Source organism: Taeniopygia guttata, chromosome 1 (assembly GCF_048771995.1).
Source record: "Taeniopygia guttata chromosome 1, bTaeGut7.mat, whole genome shotgun sequence".
Lineage (NCBI taxonomy): Eukaryota > Metazoa > Chordata > Aves > Passeriformes > Estrildidae > Taeniopygia > Taeniopygia guttata.
Window position 1 is genome coordinate 63,534,575 of NC_133024.1, and position 16,776 is coordinate 63,551,350.

General features: G+C 36.0%; 1 long non-coding RNA gene across 2 annotated transcripts in view; it reads left to right on the plus strand.

Moving 5' to 3' along the window:
• Positions 1 to 16,776, plus strand: part of LOC140684254 (uncharacterized) — a 168,177-nt gene that overhangs the window by 117,220 nt on the left and 34,181 nt on the right. The gene's annotated exons all lie outside the window — the stretch shown is intronic.

Genomic DNA, 16,776 nt, shown 5'->3' on the forward strand with positions numbered 1-16,776 from the left:
ATGGCTTTAAACTGACAGAGTGTAGTTTTAGATATGTGGAAGGAATTTTTTACTTCCATTTTACTTTGAGGGTGGTGAGATACTGCCACAGTTTACCCAGAGAAACTGTGGATGCTCCATCCCTGTAAGTGTTCATGATCAGGTGCTTTGAGAAACCTGAGGTAGTGGAAGATGTTCCTGCACATGTCAGAGGGATTTGAACTAGATGATCTTTAATGTGCCTTCTAACCCAAACCATTCTGTGGTTCTATGATGATCTAATACTTTTAAATGTAAAATTAAAGATTCTGATAACTACTGCAGTGAAATTTTCAGATGAATGTACGAGAAGACCAATGAAATTGAAGGTGTATTGCAATTACATGATCTATATTTCATCTGTGAAAAGAGCTGCTGAGAGTGGGCTGCTGTGCAGTTAGCTACCAGGGAAGGGTGGGTGGAAAACCAGCACAGAACAGAATGTCTATGAGGTTGAGAAAAACTATTGTGCATTAAGAATGCACACTGGAGGAAAAGACTGTGAACTGTACGGAAGTTGAAAAAGATCACTGTGCAATTGTGAGGCTCAAAAAAACAGCACATAAGGCAGAAAATTAGGTGGTAAATATCTGATATTTTATTCAAGCTCATGGTGATATTTTCAGTAGTTTCTTTTATACAAGTAATTTATCTTTCATACATTCCATTGTTTAATCTGAACGTTTATTTCAAAGTGGTATTAACCTCTTTGTGTGGCTAAATGGCATTACAACTTCATAATGACATTATCCTGATCACCCTCAGTCTGTGATCACTTCAGGATGTGTTTTGTTTGAATGTTCTGGAAAATGAGGGGTTTTGGGTCAAGACTATGCAAGAGAAAGAGTATATACCATATATAGATGCAGTCTTCAAAATGGTCTGGCAATTATTTTAAAATAAGCATTTCCTGAAGAAAAATGTGAAAAGAATTTTCAACTTTGAATCTTGATTTCCAATCTATATTCTAAATCTGAGTTTAAAAATTTGTTGACTTACAGGATGCACTCCACCAGGGTTTTGGGGAGAAATGAGAAAGACATTTTCATTATGGATGATATCCTTCCTGTCCCATGAAAAATCTAGTAGACATGATATTTATCCAGATTTATTATAAGGAAGAAAAATGTATTAAAGCTGAAAACACAAAATCCATGTGATCATAATTACTTACAGTATCTATACATTTGCATTTTTTTAAATTATTGGTTCCAAAAATAAACTACTCCCTTTCAATCATGAATATTATCTCTGCCATGAGCCATTATATTATTGCACCTTTCTTGGTACCAATAGTGCAAGGGATATTTGAAAAAGAAATAGTAACTTACTGTCCCTCATTACAAACCTCAATATTACTGTGACTACTTTTATGCTCACTATTCTTCAAATTTATATAAAACTAATTTATTTTTGCATTCAAAACTTAATTAATGGGAAGAATTTCCAAGAAACAGGCAATAGATTAATTAATCTCTCGAGATAGACTCTTGAAATTTACAGAAGGAACAAACCACCAGAAGTTTTGCCTGCACATCACAAGAATTTTATTTTGCCTGCAACATTTATAAACTTCTTGTGCACTTTGTGTCATTCTCTCCTCCCAGGTCAGAGTGGGAAAATACTTAGTGTATGTCCATCTGGGTGAACTGATGTTTATGCACTATGTCATATGCCATAATGGGCAGATATAAATAAATGGATTTTGAAAGAAATCTGTATGAAGCTAAGGTTCAGATCCAAAAAAGGATTTATGTGCCTTAAGAAAGACTTGGAACAAATTAGTGCCTTATTGATCCTGAGAACTGCTAAGCTGCATCTGTTTAACTCCAGAGATGGTTAAAAAACTGTATTATCCTCTGTTTTTGAACACTGCATTTCACCAGATGCCATGGTCTGCTTCTATATGTGCCTCAATTTGACACAGTGATTGTGCCATTAAATGTTTAATTCATGCTTAGTACCTGGTGTCTGATCATAAAATATAAAATGTCTTTGGACCCTTCAAGATAGGAAAAGAACTGTGGCTGTCTCTCATGGGACTCAGCTGAATCGGAGGATAATGTTCTCTCATAGGATTATAAAGTCATAGAATTCTGTAATAGTTTGGTTTGGAATGGACCTTAAAGCTCATCTAGTTCCAACCTCCCTTGGTGTCCCAGGGCCTCCTTCCACTTGACCAGGTCACTCAAAGCCTAATCCAACTTGGCCTTGAACACTTCCAGAAATGGGGCATCCACACCTTCTCTGGGCAACCTCTGCCAGTGTCTCCCCACTCTCACAATAACAAATTTCTTCCTAATATTTAATCTAAACCCATCCTCTGTTTATTTAAAGCCTTGCCCTGTCATTACATGCCCTACACGCAAAAAGTTCCTGTACAGCTCTTTTGAGGGTCCCCTTTAGGTGCTCAAACGATGCTATAAGGTCTTCCCAGAGCCTTCACCAGGCTGAACAACCCCAATTCTCTCAGCCTGTCTACACAGGAGAGCTCTTACATCCCTCTGATCATCTCTGTGGCCCTCCTTGGGACTCACTTCAGTAGGTCCATGTCCTTTTATATCATGATCTCTCCTCTGTCCATAGTAATATTTATAAAAATGGTCTAAGTTTCATAGGAAAGTAAGGAAATGGGCTAGCTAGTCTGGTGAGGACATCAGACACTGAGGAGGAAACAAAAGTGACCTAGACCTAGAAATAACTCAGAGGGAATCCATGCAGCTTTCCCCATCTTCTCTAAGTGCTGTAACATCCAAGCTACTGTGGGAAGAGCAGCTGCAACATTTCAGATAAGGTTTTAAGAGAGCAACCTTTGATTCATTTGAAAAGAAAAGGAATGCACTTAAAGCTCCACAAGAAAGGTCCATGGGTGAATACCTAGGCAAATAAAATGTTTTCTCATCGTCCTGACTATCACATATTGGATGGGAAAATTGGTGTCCCACTCACCAGTTTCAAGGTAGCCAGATCTGATTAACTGTTGAGAGCCAATTGCCCTATTGTCCATGTGGATGCAAGATCCTACTTTATTGCTTAGAAACCTTCATTATATGCCATTGAAAATACCTGCATTTCAGTTTTTAACTCCATTTTCATCGACCGTCTGATGAAAATTTCTGGTTTAGAGCTTTGTCTTGGCTCACCTCAGGTCATTTCTTTAACAGAAACAGTAAAAATATGGTGCTGTTTCATGATAAACTTTTTCTCAGTGGCATTTTTCTCCCTTAGACACAATGACACCTCAAAGAATATTCTGTTTCTGTTGGATTTTAATCAAAATAAGAGCAAGAAATTTGATGCACTGTTTTTGAGGACTTTTATTCAGGCTGAAAATTCCTCCAGAGCCTAACAATCTCAGGGTTAATGAGTGAATGTGTACAAGATGGCTCAATCATTTTCTCGGATATACAAACAGATAGAAATATGCAGAAATTAGCCTTTTTATTATATTTTGGTTGAAGTTTTGTTCTTTGGCAACAAAAGATATACTAGGAACAAATCAGCCTGATTTCAAAATGTTTTTTCCTACTTGTCTGTGTTCCTGCATTAATGGAGCTCTCTCCAGCTTCTACAGCTTACCTACATTTGTAAAAAATCACTTACAGCGTAGTTACCCAATAGTGCTTCTGATATAGAAACAGTGTCATGAAGACCCATTTTAAACTCTTAATTTGAAATTAGTGCATCTTCTGTTGCTATACTGGAAATCCAGGAAATTTAGAAAGATTATCCAAGATTTTGATATGTTCATCACAGATATTTAAAAAAAAAAAACAGTTCAGCATTTTTAAAAGAGACATGCCCAAATTCCAACCTGGGCATAGCACACCCATGAGCACTGGTTGCATTGGCAGAAAAGTATAAAATGTCAGAAAGACCATAAAAAGCTTTATTTATTCAGAAATATGGTTTTGTGTTAATCCAGTTTAAGAGCCTTTTTTGAATTTTGTGGAAGTAACAATTAGATAGAGAAAACAGGAACTTTCACCTCTGAAGTGCATATAATTAATCACTTCATTTCCTTTCTTCCTCTCCTCTGTTGCCACTTTATGTGAATATTGAAATAAATCAATTCCAAAAATATTTTTAACTGCATTAAAAATAATGGTTGAGTAATGCTTCATTATTTAAGCATTCAGTCTAACAAACATCTGTATGGAAAAGGGCATTTCGCAAAGCACTGCAGATGCAGAGGTGAAAATAGATGATGACAGATAAGTATGAAGAATGTAATTGTAATATTTTAATTACCTCTAAAGTGTAGCTGCCTTTTCCTGATGGTGGACTGGTATGCAAGTAAGTCAATGACATGAATTTATTTCTGACTGCTGCAAAACTTTTGCGGCAAATTTAAGCAATATTAAATAAAATCTTTACAAAATGTCTCATAATACAAAACATAAATATTGTATGCGAGCATGCCATGAAAATTTATGCAAAAAAATGAGAAAATTATAATGCATTTTGTCAAAAGCAATAATTTATTTTTCATACAAAAGAATTCGATTGATTCAGAGTACTAGTTCACAAATAAAGAATGAACATCCCTTTACAGATGAAACAAAAATACACTCAAGTAAAAGAGAAAGAGTTTATTAGGCAGTTCCCCATTACTTTTTCTCACGACTGGAGTAAAAGAGGCGAGACTTCACTGCTGTTTATAACTACCTAAAAGGAGGGTGTGGTGAGGCAGGGGTCTGTCTCTTCTCCCAGGTAACAAGTAATAAGATGAAAAGAAGTATATGCTTGGATACGTGCGTATCCAAGTATCCTTGCTTCTAGTTTTATTGTTTTTTTTCATTGCAAGGTCAGTTGGGTTATAACATAAGGGCTTTCTATATTTTAAGGGGTTTGGAGCTTTCATTAACCTAGGCAGATCTGAGGTGCATGTGGGTGAATTAACTCTGTGGCACAAACAGAAATGAGATAAAGCCAATGAGATAAAGCAATAAAACATTTCTAAGCTGGCAGGTTGGTTCATTTGCCTAAAGAAAAGGCTGCTGAATTACTTCCTACTCTCTGCTAGGCAATCTCTTCTGTTGCTGTTGTCCAGAAATATATTGTCTTCATGTTACAAACAGATTTGTTTGAGAATATGCTCAGGTGGGTTGAATAAGTCTTCAAGGTCTTCTGGAAGAAAGATGGATTATATGCAGATGATGGGTATATCTTAATGGTAGGCATTAATCATTAAGCTTTACCACTGCACTGTTCTCTAGAACATCTTTTTTCATGTAAGGCAGTATCTTTACTCACTTCTGTGATATATCACAGGGGAACTGTCTCAACAGGTTGTTAATGCTAAATCTATTCTAATGGAGTTTAATTAAAAACCATATTTTGCCGCTTCAGTCAAAAGAAAACACAATGGTGCTTCCAATCTTGACTAGCCCATTAAGGCAAACAAGTCATAATATGTTATTTTTCAAACAACTATGATGTTTTATTTTGATGTATAATTTATTTACATGGGTTAGAAAATACTTTTTACACTATAACCAGAACTGGGTAAGATAGCCCACAAGTTAAATAAGAAAAAAAATGAAATATAATGCTCAAAAGTATTTTTCTTATCTTCAAAGTGGGTGCACTAGAAAACATAATTAATGGGGGGAAAACAAGTGAATTGTTATTTTTATGAGTATAAATAAATCCCTTCTTCCTTAAAATCCCTTTCAGTCACCTAAATTGAATATTTCATAAGAAGCACTTGTCAAATAAGAAAGTAAAAAGAATATTTCTAAAGGTTTTACATATATTCATGCATAATTACAACAGATTGAAATACATAATAGTTAGGAAAATGCAGTGCAGTTAACACAATAAATGTTTTTATAAAAACTCGACACCATTACACTGCAAAGCACAAAATACTAAAGAATGTATATGACAGTAATTTCCAACCCTAAATTGTATCTAGGTGAATATAATAAAAAGAATTCTGACAATAAATTTAAAAAAAAATATTTAAGAATAAGATCTGCTTTAAGACTTTGTATAAGAAATTCCAACAATAAAGAATAAAGTGAAATCTAGTCTTATATATTTTAAACTTGCTATTCATAGAAACCAAGTCGGGTGTGGCTTTAAGCTCTGGGGATTTTGTGCCTTTTAATTTTTGATCAAATATCTATTCCAGATGCATAAAAGTAGTTAATATCATTCTCACAATATGAGGCTGGAAGAGTTCCTAATTAATACACTTAAGCATTTTATACATGAATTTTTCCAGACATACATATGTTTATGATTTTCAAAAATGCATAGTGAAGAATTCAGGCAATAAATCACACTATTTATTTCAGAATTGAAGTACATAATGTCATTTAAAAGTATTAATTCTTCTTTTATGTTTCCTTGAAAAATATTTTCTCTCCTATCCCAGTTTCTGGGATTCATAGAATCATAGAATATCCTGAGTTTGAAAGGATCCACAAGGATAATTGACTTCACACAAGGCAACTTGAAAAATTTGGTACATTCTAATATTTTTAAATCCATCCTATATTTTGGAAATCAAGATGCACACAGTACTTGAGGTGAGGCTGCAACAATGCTGATTACAATGCTAAAATTCCTTCTTCCAGCTGGTTAGCTATACTGGGCCTAATGTACCACAGGATACACTTGGCCCTTTGGCCATCAGGGCACATGGTTGACTCGTACTGAGCTTCCCAGAACTTCTTTCTGCAGGGTTGCACTCTAGTCTTTTGCCCTTAGTTTAAACCTACATCCAGGATTACACCATCCCACTGGCATTTTCACTTGTTAAAATTCCTCTGGTTGGTGAATGCCCAGACCTTTAATCTATGAATCTCTCTGTAAGGGCCTCTCTGCCACTGAGAAAGTCAATAAGTCCTCCTAATTTAGCTTAGTTGACAAGCTTAGTGTGCATTAAATTCAGCATCTAGGTCTGATAAAAATGTTGATGGAAATTTGCCATAAAACTGAGCTCTGGAAAACAGCACTAGTGATGGCTACCAACCAAGAGTTGCCTTATTTACTGCAACTCTTTGTGTGAGTCAACACAGGCAGTCATCTGGGACAACGAGAAATTTGTGGCTAGAATGGATAGAGTAAATTTATTTTTGTTATCTTGTTCACCAAGTGAAGCAATACCTAAGCAGAGGCTCACAAGCAGAGACACAGGCTCTGTTAAACAGAGCCCGTGCTAGGAGATTCCTGGCCTGCTGTTCACACAGACTAATCAAGAGTTATTCCCAACTGCAAGAACACTTGAGCATTTTCCAATCTCCTCATCATCCTCTGCTTTTTAACCCATGCCTCCAAACACTTTTTGGGTCCAACTCTTCAGCCAGTTGTCACACATTTTATTGTATACATGACTGGATAGTTTTATAGAAGAATACCATATGAAAAAGTATAAAAAGCCTCTTCAAAAACAAAGAAACAAACAAAACCCAAAACCCAAACAAACAAAAACTCCACAAAAACAAAACAAAACCAACCAAAACCCCCAATCAAACAAACAAAAAATACCAAAACAAAAAACACCTGTCTGGTACCTTCTCCTTATCCATTAGTCAGGTAACCCTGTCATAAAAGTAAATTAAGTTAGTGAAGCATGATTTTGCCTTCATGAATCTATGCTAACTTTGAGTGATGACTGCATTGTCTTTCAAGTGTTTTTCAATAATTGCCCCAACAATCTTCTCCATAATTTTACTAGGCTCTGAAGTGAAATTGACAGGTTTATAATTACCAAGGTCTTCTTTCTTGCCCTGTTGGAGATTCTATTAACATCTGCTAACTTCCAGTCATCTGGAACTATTGCATATTCCCAAGACCATTGATAAATAACTCTTTTTGTAGTTGAGATCTCTCGACAACATCAGCCAGATCTTTCAGTATACTGGGATGAAATGTCACTGTTTCCAAATTAAACCATTAAATGTTATACAACTATTCTAGTTGCACTACTTAATTTGGTCTTGCTGAGGAAACTGGACAATTCTACTCTTATTCTTTTATCTGTAGAATTAGAAAGCTGCGGGGGATACAAGTAATATGCATAATCCCATCCAACCCATTGGGATATACCTAAATAATTTCTGAGAGAAATCCATGTAAAACAAAGTGATCTAGACTCTCCAAGCTCATCAGAAAATCTATACTTGTTCTATGATATCTTTAGAACATCTTTTCTTTTGTATCACCCACATATTTTTGGTATAAGTTAAAACCTAAATATAAGTAATACTTCACAATCCTTCAACATTTTTTTGAGTAGGCAGCTATCATTAATGCAGTTCATGTAGGCACCAAAGAGCATCAGATGCTGAGCATCTCTTAAAATAAGTTCATCTCATGTTCAAAATTGACACAAATTTCACTACCAAACTGCAATAACCAAATAAGTAGCTTTCATTTACTTAGTAGTAACATTTCACTCCACATTTCTACAAGTCATCTCTAGTGAGGTAGTGGAATATTAAAAGAGATCCGTTGTACACATGCAGTTTTGGAAATATTGACTAAGGTATAAATCTTTTTAATGCTGCCTTTTAACTCCTCAGATGTTACTGGATAGTGAAAAACTTTGCAAAAACTAGGCAATTTGATATGGGTATTGCCCAACCTTTTTTTGTGGAAATGATGAGTATTTAAAATTAAATTATCAGAGTCTGAATATTTTAAATATGGCCCAGTGTTAAGTAATGTTCATTATTGTAACACCAACGTTTTGGCAAGTGCACTGACAGAAAAGTTCTTTTTACTGAGAAGAACTTGATGATGCTTTGTCTCAGTTTATTCTGTGTTTCCATTCAGATTCCCTGATGGATCTTGTTGAGAACGACAGCATCTAACTTGTATGCAGAATCATCTCTAAAAACATTAGGCTATGTATAAGTTTCAGAAAGTCTTTCCTTATATATATGGAAAGAAAACATTTTATCCCAAACATGTAGAAAATGTTTCTCTCATTCCTTTTCTATTCTGCCTTCTGTGTTACAGTAAACCATTAAGAATCAAGGATTTAAGTGGTTTTTTTCCCCAGCCATCAGAGCTGTGAAGTTAATGAAAGTCTTCCCTACCCTAAGAGTTACCAATGCCTAGCACAGGATGCTCAGTGAAGGGGTTACTCACTCACTTTCAGTGAGGTATTGACAATTCATGTAAATGTTACCTGCAATTACTGCTTAGGTCTGTGATTGTGTGAGTCCTGAAATTACTTTTGATTAGTCTAAGTTGAAAAAAACAGTGTTTTCCTCTAAATGAAGTGTTAGCTCAAAACCCAAATATCCTTTCAAGCCTTGATCTAAAATTGAAATAATTGTTCTATGACTATATGTTAATTGATGGGTAAATTATTATGACCGATATTGTTTCCTATTAGTCAGATCATTAGCATATATCCTAAAAGTCTTATGCTTTAAAACCCTCTTAGAAATGGGGTGATCTTACATTCCTTTCTCCTCCTTCTACCCTAAAAGATATAGGAATATTGTATTTATGCAAGAAATTGTGTACAAGACCTATTGATGATTCCTTTTGAAAAGAAATTTAATGTTTCTCTCTCACTGCACCATTCTATCTCAACCAGAGTCTACTAAATAGGGCATTTTGCACTACAAATAAGAATAATCTTTCTTTCTAAGAGATAACATGAGTGTATCACTACAACTTTCATACTGTTTTACACCAAAACTAATGTCTGCATTGTAAAGCAACATGGACACAATACAGTGAAAATTGATTTTCAGTAATATATATTAGCAATTTTCTGACTGTAGGGCATCACTAGACAATCTTTGGAGCTCCAGCCTCTTCAAAAGAATCTTTTTAATTATCAACTTTACATGTAAGTTATGGTGCATTTCCAGTGAGAAAGAAGTAGCCCTAAATCACTATTTTTGTTTTCATGATGTATAGTTATGATTACACTTTTGTGATTTAATTTTTTTTAGAAAGGAAATTTCTTTCAAGTGAATGACTTAATTTTTTTTTTCATTTCTTTCCCAAAAGGAAGATTTTCAAATGAAAACAAGTCATGATTTTGGTGTGCATCAGTGTCAACCAACTTGACCTGTCAATGATAATAATGATGTTGATATACTCATTTGATGGGTTTTTTTTCTTAATTCCTTCTCAGTACTTTTCAAATGACAATACATGTATGAGAAAGTTGTGGTTTTAAGGTCATGATGCAAAACTACCTCTGGAGTGCCTTCATTATTTTGTTCCCTTGCACAATTGCAAACCATTCACTATATATAAATATATATACATGCATTTTTAAAAGTGTGTGAAGTTACCTGACAGATCTAGGGAGGGAAAACAAATCCATTTCAATGCCATTTCAATCTTCCCTTTCCTGTTTTGGGCATGTCTAGTGCACATTAGAAACAACTTGCATGCAGCCCTTAGCTACAAAACAGGAAATCTCCAAAAGGTGACTAAATAAGGAGCAGTTAAAATAGGCCAAAATCACACTGCTTGATCCAGAAGACAGCATCTGTCCATGCTATTTTGAGCCCTCCAATCCACGATTTTCCCAGAGAAATTATGACTAAGTATTTGCTGAATCCAGTATCTAATTAACTTCCCAGCGCTGTTGGCTTAGCACAGCCTTCACCTGTGGGATGTTCTGAACTGAGTAGCCTGGATTTCATTTACGTCAGCATTTGGCCTGACTCAGTGTATCTGAAGAGCTGAAGGAAGAGAGTAAATGGGTACATTTTCAAATGCAAATTTACTCAGCACTCAGCTGCCCTCTTGCTTTTAAAACACTTTGTCTAAAAATTCATTTAGTCATGGCATAAAAGCCCTTGCCCTGTTTATGCTTTCCTTCCTTTGTAAGCTGCCCTGCTGACACCTGTTGAGAGGTGTGTGACATGAAATGCTTTATTACAATCTGTCCTTAGCTGTTTCAGGAACTAGAAGGCATGAGCAACAGAAGATGATTTCCATTAATGCAATACTTCAAAATGAGACAAATCTACCTAAAATGTCTATTCCTCAGATTTAGATAAATGGACTTTATTTTATAGAGAAAACTTCCAATGTAATACTGAAAAAGATACAATTCCAATGCATACTAAAAAAGATACAATAAAAACAGCTTGGGTTTTTTCTGTTACTTTTCTAAAATTATGTTTTCAAGACACCTTTCTTCATCTGTTTCATTACAAAATTTAATATGTTTTAGGATCTAATAAATAAATAGTAAAAGTCATTTTAGTACAGAGCTTAGCATAAATCTCACAGATTAAATAGAAGATTTTATCATGAAATGTGTCTCACCTTGTGGGGTACACACCTGAACCAGCAGACTCAAGTTCCAAGGTTGGTTAGGGACATCTTGAAAGGAGAAGAGGAAAGATGCACAATCTGACTGTGTAAGCCTAATTTGTAAAGTAACCATTGTGCTTGCAGAGAGGTTTCAGTGATCAGAGGAATAAACCAACAAAACTGTTGAAGGCAATGCAGTGCTTTTAGTGCAGGGTGATTGTATATTAAAAGTGAGTGGGATCCTGAGGGCAGGCTATGCTCCAGTACATAATATAATCTGATTTGCAAACTTCTGCCATTTACTGATCATTATATTGCCTAAATAAGTTCATTTAACAGATAAATTGAATAGGCGTCCTAAGAGCCCATGTTGTTGAATGACGGGAAATATGACCCTTAGGGTGTGACTAAAAAATCTTGAGTTTTGTAAGCAAAGCTGTTTTTTCTTAATTTGCTCCCTATCAGCCTTGTCCAACATTTAAAATATAAAATGTTCGGAGTCACTGCATTTAATTCTGCACATATAGGGTAATAATAAGTATATTGGCCATAACAGTCCCATGCAGTGCTACAGGCTGGGGGAAGAGGCCCTGGAAAGCTGTCCAGCAGAAAAGGACTCAGAGCTGTGGGTCAACAGCAGCTGAACATGATCCAGCTGTGTGTCCTGGCCTGTATCAGCAATAGGACCAGGGCAGGGATTGTGCCTTTGCACTCAGCACTCAAGCTGAGTGTACTCAGCATTGGTGAAGCCACACCTCAAATCCTGTGTTCAGGTCTAGGGGACTCTCACTGCGAGAAAGACATTGAGGTAGTGGAGCATGTCCAGAGGAGGGCAATGGAGCTGGTGAAGGGTCTTGAGCATAAATCTTATGAGGAGTGGCTGAGAGTGTTCAGTCTGGAGAAAAGGAATTGAAGAAGAGGAAACCTTATTGCTCTCTACAGCTGATTGAAATGTTGTAACAAAGTGGGTGTTTGTCTCTTCACCCAGGTATCAAGTAATAGGACATGCAGAAATGGCCTCAAGTTTCAATAGGGATGGTTTAGACTTTATCAAGAAAAGTTTCTTCATGGAGAGGGTTATCAAGCATTGGTAAAGGCTTCCCAGGGAAATAGTAGAGTCACCATCCCTGAAGGTATTTAAGAGATGTGTAGATGTGGCACTGAGGGACATGGTTCAGTGATAGACTGGGTCTATCAGTTGCCTTTGATGATCTAGAAGGTCTTTTGCAATCTAAATGTTTTAATGATTCTAAGTATAGGGGGATCCTTGACTAACTTTTTTTGAGCACTATCTCAACCTAAATGTTTTTTTTTTTTGCAATCTAAATGTTTTAATGATTCTAAGTATAGGGGGATCCTTGACTAACTTTTTTTGAGCATTATCTCAACATCCTAAGGATATGCCGACTTATCCTGTCTTATAAAAATGGGGAGATCTAAGCATCTGTGCAACACAGGATTTTGTAATCTGGGGTAAAGAGCTAAATTAAAATTCTCCTCTCATATATTTTTCTACATACCTAGTCTGTAAATTACTTGGAGTGAATAGGGTAATCCTGGTGTAAAAAGAAGAGTACTTCTTTAGCTCTTGTAAAGAGTTCTTCTAGAAAATACTTTAAAAGTGTAGAGCTAATTGAGCTTTGAATGCTCAAATATTTTCATTATGGAACAAACAGAGTCTTTGAAAAAGGCTTTTAAACTTTTGCTCTGTAATGTTCAAAATTACTCTGTGGGAGCTAGCTCTCTAAAAACGCCCAAAACAAAACAAAGGAAACTGAACTCTCCTTCTCCCCCAGAACCTTAGGGGCTCAAATTAAGGCAATCAAAATCAAGACCTTTTGTGGGCTGAGAGTAAATGCTGTTTTCCTCTTCAATCTGTGACCTCAAATAGGCCCTTTTCTTTCTAATCACATGCTTTACATGCTGTGAAGAATAAAATGCATTTAATTCTTTGACTCAGCCTTCCTTTATGCCTACATGAAAGAGCTGCTGAAAACTGCAGGTGAAGTTTTATGGAAAAGAATAAAGCAAAAAGTGGTTTCATGCACATTCCCCTATTCCTAGGGTCCTTATAAGTGTACACACAGCATGTGAGACTCTCCACAGTGATAAAATTGAAGGGTTTGAAAGAAATAAAGTTCTGGAATAATAAGGAGGGGAAAGAACCACATTTTATTTGCTTAGGGTGGAAGAAAATCTTTGCATGACTGTAGGGCTGCCTCTTTAGTGTCCATTACATTAGAATGGTTCACTTTGAAGGGAGCTACAGAAATCATCTAGTCCAAATGCCTAAACAGCAGCATAGCCTTGACATTAGAGCAGTTGCATCATTTCCCTCTGATATTTGGGAAACTGGAACTCGTTTTGTGCCATTTGGAAAAGCAGATTGTGGTATATATGCCATGACTGTTTGGGTTTTTCTAAGGGAACTTCTCTCCTGGACCCTTGCCTGTGTGCCTACCTGTGGTTAAATCTGAATTCTTCAGGGTTTGGAAGAAAAAGAATTACTTCTAGCCTCTGCTACTCTTCAGAACAAGATGGATTGGTTATATCTATAGTGGTAAAAGAAATATGTTCAGGAATCAAAAGCAAAGAAATATGCTCAGGAATCAAAAGCAAGGCACTTTATACAGAGTTGATGAAATACTTTTATCTCCAAAACAGGGTGTGAGCATGAAGACAGCCTGCTGAGAATAGTGCTTGATGTGTGGTAAGCTACTGGACTAGGAAATGCATTAAAGCCATTTCAAAGACCATTTAAATAATTCTAATGTATAGAGTAGTATTGCTAGCACCCAGGAAAGTTTCTAGACATTGTTTACTTTACAACTTAATTTAGAAATGCAATGACTTTAATTTAGAGATGCAACCACAGAAGACCCATAGATTACCTAACTGTGACAACCACCAATTTGCAGCCTGTATTTTCCTCTTTTATCCTCAACTTTTTAAATATCAATCTTCTTGTTCTTCCACAAATGCTCAATGCTTTGACTCCTCTACTTCCTAATACAAATCTTTTTTTTTTTTCCTGCAGTGCTCTTTGTATAATTCTGTTTATTCACTTTCTTGTCAGTCCACTCTTTTCAGCCATATGCAGCTATTACTGTACTCCCACATATGTATGTATGATCCTTTTCCTCACTTCTATCATATTTTTGCTCAGCCTACAAAGAAGAGGTGGTTCTTCTATTTTCACACTTTCAGTACTTGTCTTTGACATTGCTGGCCATTTCTTTATCTCAGTGCTCAGAGTCTGAGATGCATAATTGAGAAAATGAATATGTGCTATAGAATTACTCTAGCTGTCTGCATCACAGTAGATGAAAGCTTCACAAGGAATGGAGAAAAATCTGATGAAAAACATCTTTCTGATACAATGAAACGAGTCTCTTATAGAACATTATCACCTTTCTTCACTAAGGTAATGCCATACATTTCTACAGCTGTGTAGAGTTCTGCCCACCACTCCAGGTAACATGATTGTGGCTCTTTTCATGATGACAAAATTATCTCTCCAGTCTCTTTTTGCCTTCATTTCTACATTAAGATATCCACAGAACCATGAAATTATTTTGGGTTGTAAGGGACCTTTAAGGAACACCTAACCCAACCCTCTGCCATGGATACAGACATTTTTCACTGGACCAGGCTGCGCCAAATCCCCATCCGACCTTACTTTTAACACTTTTAACACTTTCAGGCATGAAGCATCCACAGCATCTCCAGGCAATTTGTTTCTGTGTTGCACTGTCCTCACTGTAAAAATTTCTTCTTTGTGTTCAATCTAAACCTGACTTTTTCCACTTCAAAATCATTGCCCTTTGTCCAGTCAATTGCAGGTCTGCTAAAAAGTTTGTTCCTACCTTTCTTACAGGCCCCTTTTGGGTACTGGAAGGCTGCAATATGGTATCCCTGGAGCCTTCACTTCTCCAGGTTAAAAAAGCCCAACTCTCCCAACTTTTCCTCATAGGAGAGAATTTCAGCCTTCTGAATACTTTTTCCCCTCCTCTGGGCCCACTCCAGCAGGCCTTTCCCATGTCTCTCATACTGAGAAACCCATGCAGGGATGCATATTGCAGGTGTGATGCCACTAGAGCAGAGCAAAAGGTCAAGTCCCTTGACTTCCTGCCCAATTTGGATGCATCCCTCCTTTGGATGCAGCCCAGGATGTGTTTGATCTCCTGGGCTCAAGCACACATAGGCATCTTTGCCTTCAGGTGGAACCTAATGGGACAGAACAGAACTTTGCTCAGGGAGGCACATAATAAGCAGAGAATAGGAGACACAGAACTTCAGAGAGAGGAGATTTTCCATTGCCAACACCAATCAAGATTTCATCTGAGGGGAAAAAAATTGTGATATTTCAAGAATAATAAAGGTACATCACAATCTGGCTTTTTCAACTAAAAATGAATGTGAGACTTTTTTTTCACTCCCCTCTATGTGTTAATAATGCTTCAATCACCTCTGATTTATTGATTTACATATTTTTCAATATAGTTAGTCCTTCTGTCAAGAAAAATAATGTAAAATATACTGCAATTTAAGTAAAATTTAAAATACTTATTGTAACTATTGATTGAAGAATGAAATGATGGATTAATAACTCAGTGACTGCATATTTTTTTTTCTGTCTTGTGTTTTTGTTCAGTGCTTGAATTACTCTTGCTTTTTTGTTTTTAAGTCAAGGATGAACCTGGATTTCCTATAACTGAAACACATGAAAAATTTATAAGGTATGGAATACTTTAAACAGTAGGAAAAATGAAGGCAAATCAAATAGATGTTCATAATTTCATGATCATTAAAAAACTCAAACTATTACATCTGTATTTGAAATCTGTACTGCCTTTCTATGACCTTAGCAAAGTTATTTCAAGTATTTATAATACCAGAGGAATTACTGGCCTTCCTACTGCTAATGCACCCAAATTTGCTCTTAAATGATTGACTTCTAGTATGAAATACTTTTCACTTAGGACACGTGTCAAGGCACATGATAAGGAGTAAGTCAACAGTTGACAAATTACTTGGAAATATTTATCATTTAGAAAAATAAACTTTTTAATGAATATTTTTTTGTAAAAGATGATGATGATAATGTTTGTTTATTGATAAACAACCCAGTAACAAAATATTATTATTTCATTTTATGTCAGAATCAGCCACCAAGACCTAAAGAGCAAGCCCATTCCCACCGCTGGATAGTGTTACATGTTCAGACTGCCAAGCCACAATGACAGTTTTCATTCAAAACTCATTTTACTTAGTTATAGGCATCACAGCAGAGAGAAAATTGGAAAACCCTGGGCATATCCTGAAGATTCTCAACTCTTTTGTAGTCATCTTGTTGAAGCAATCAATCATACTCCACTGTCAGGAAATCCCAGCTGACCTTTGGCTAGATGCTTAATCAAACTGCCCAAAGCTAAATCCCATAAAAATCTTAGTGAGCAAATAAGAATGGTGACACTATACAAGAAAATCCTTATTTATATGTAA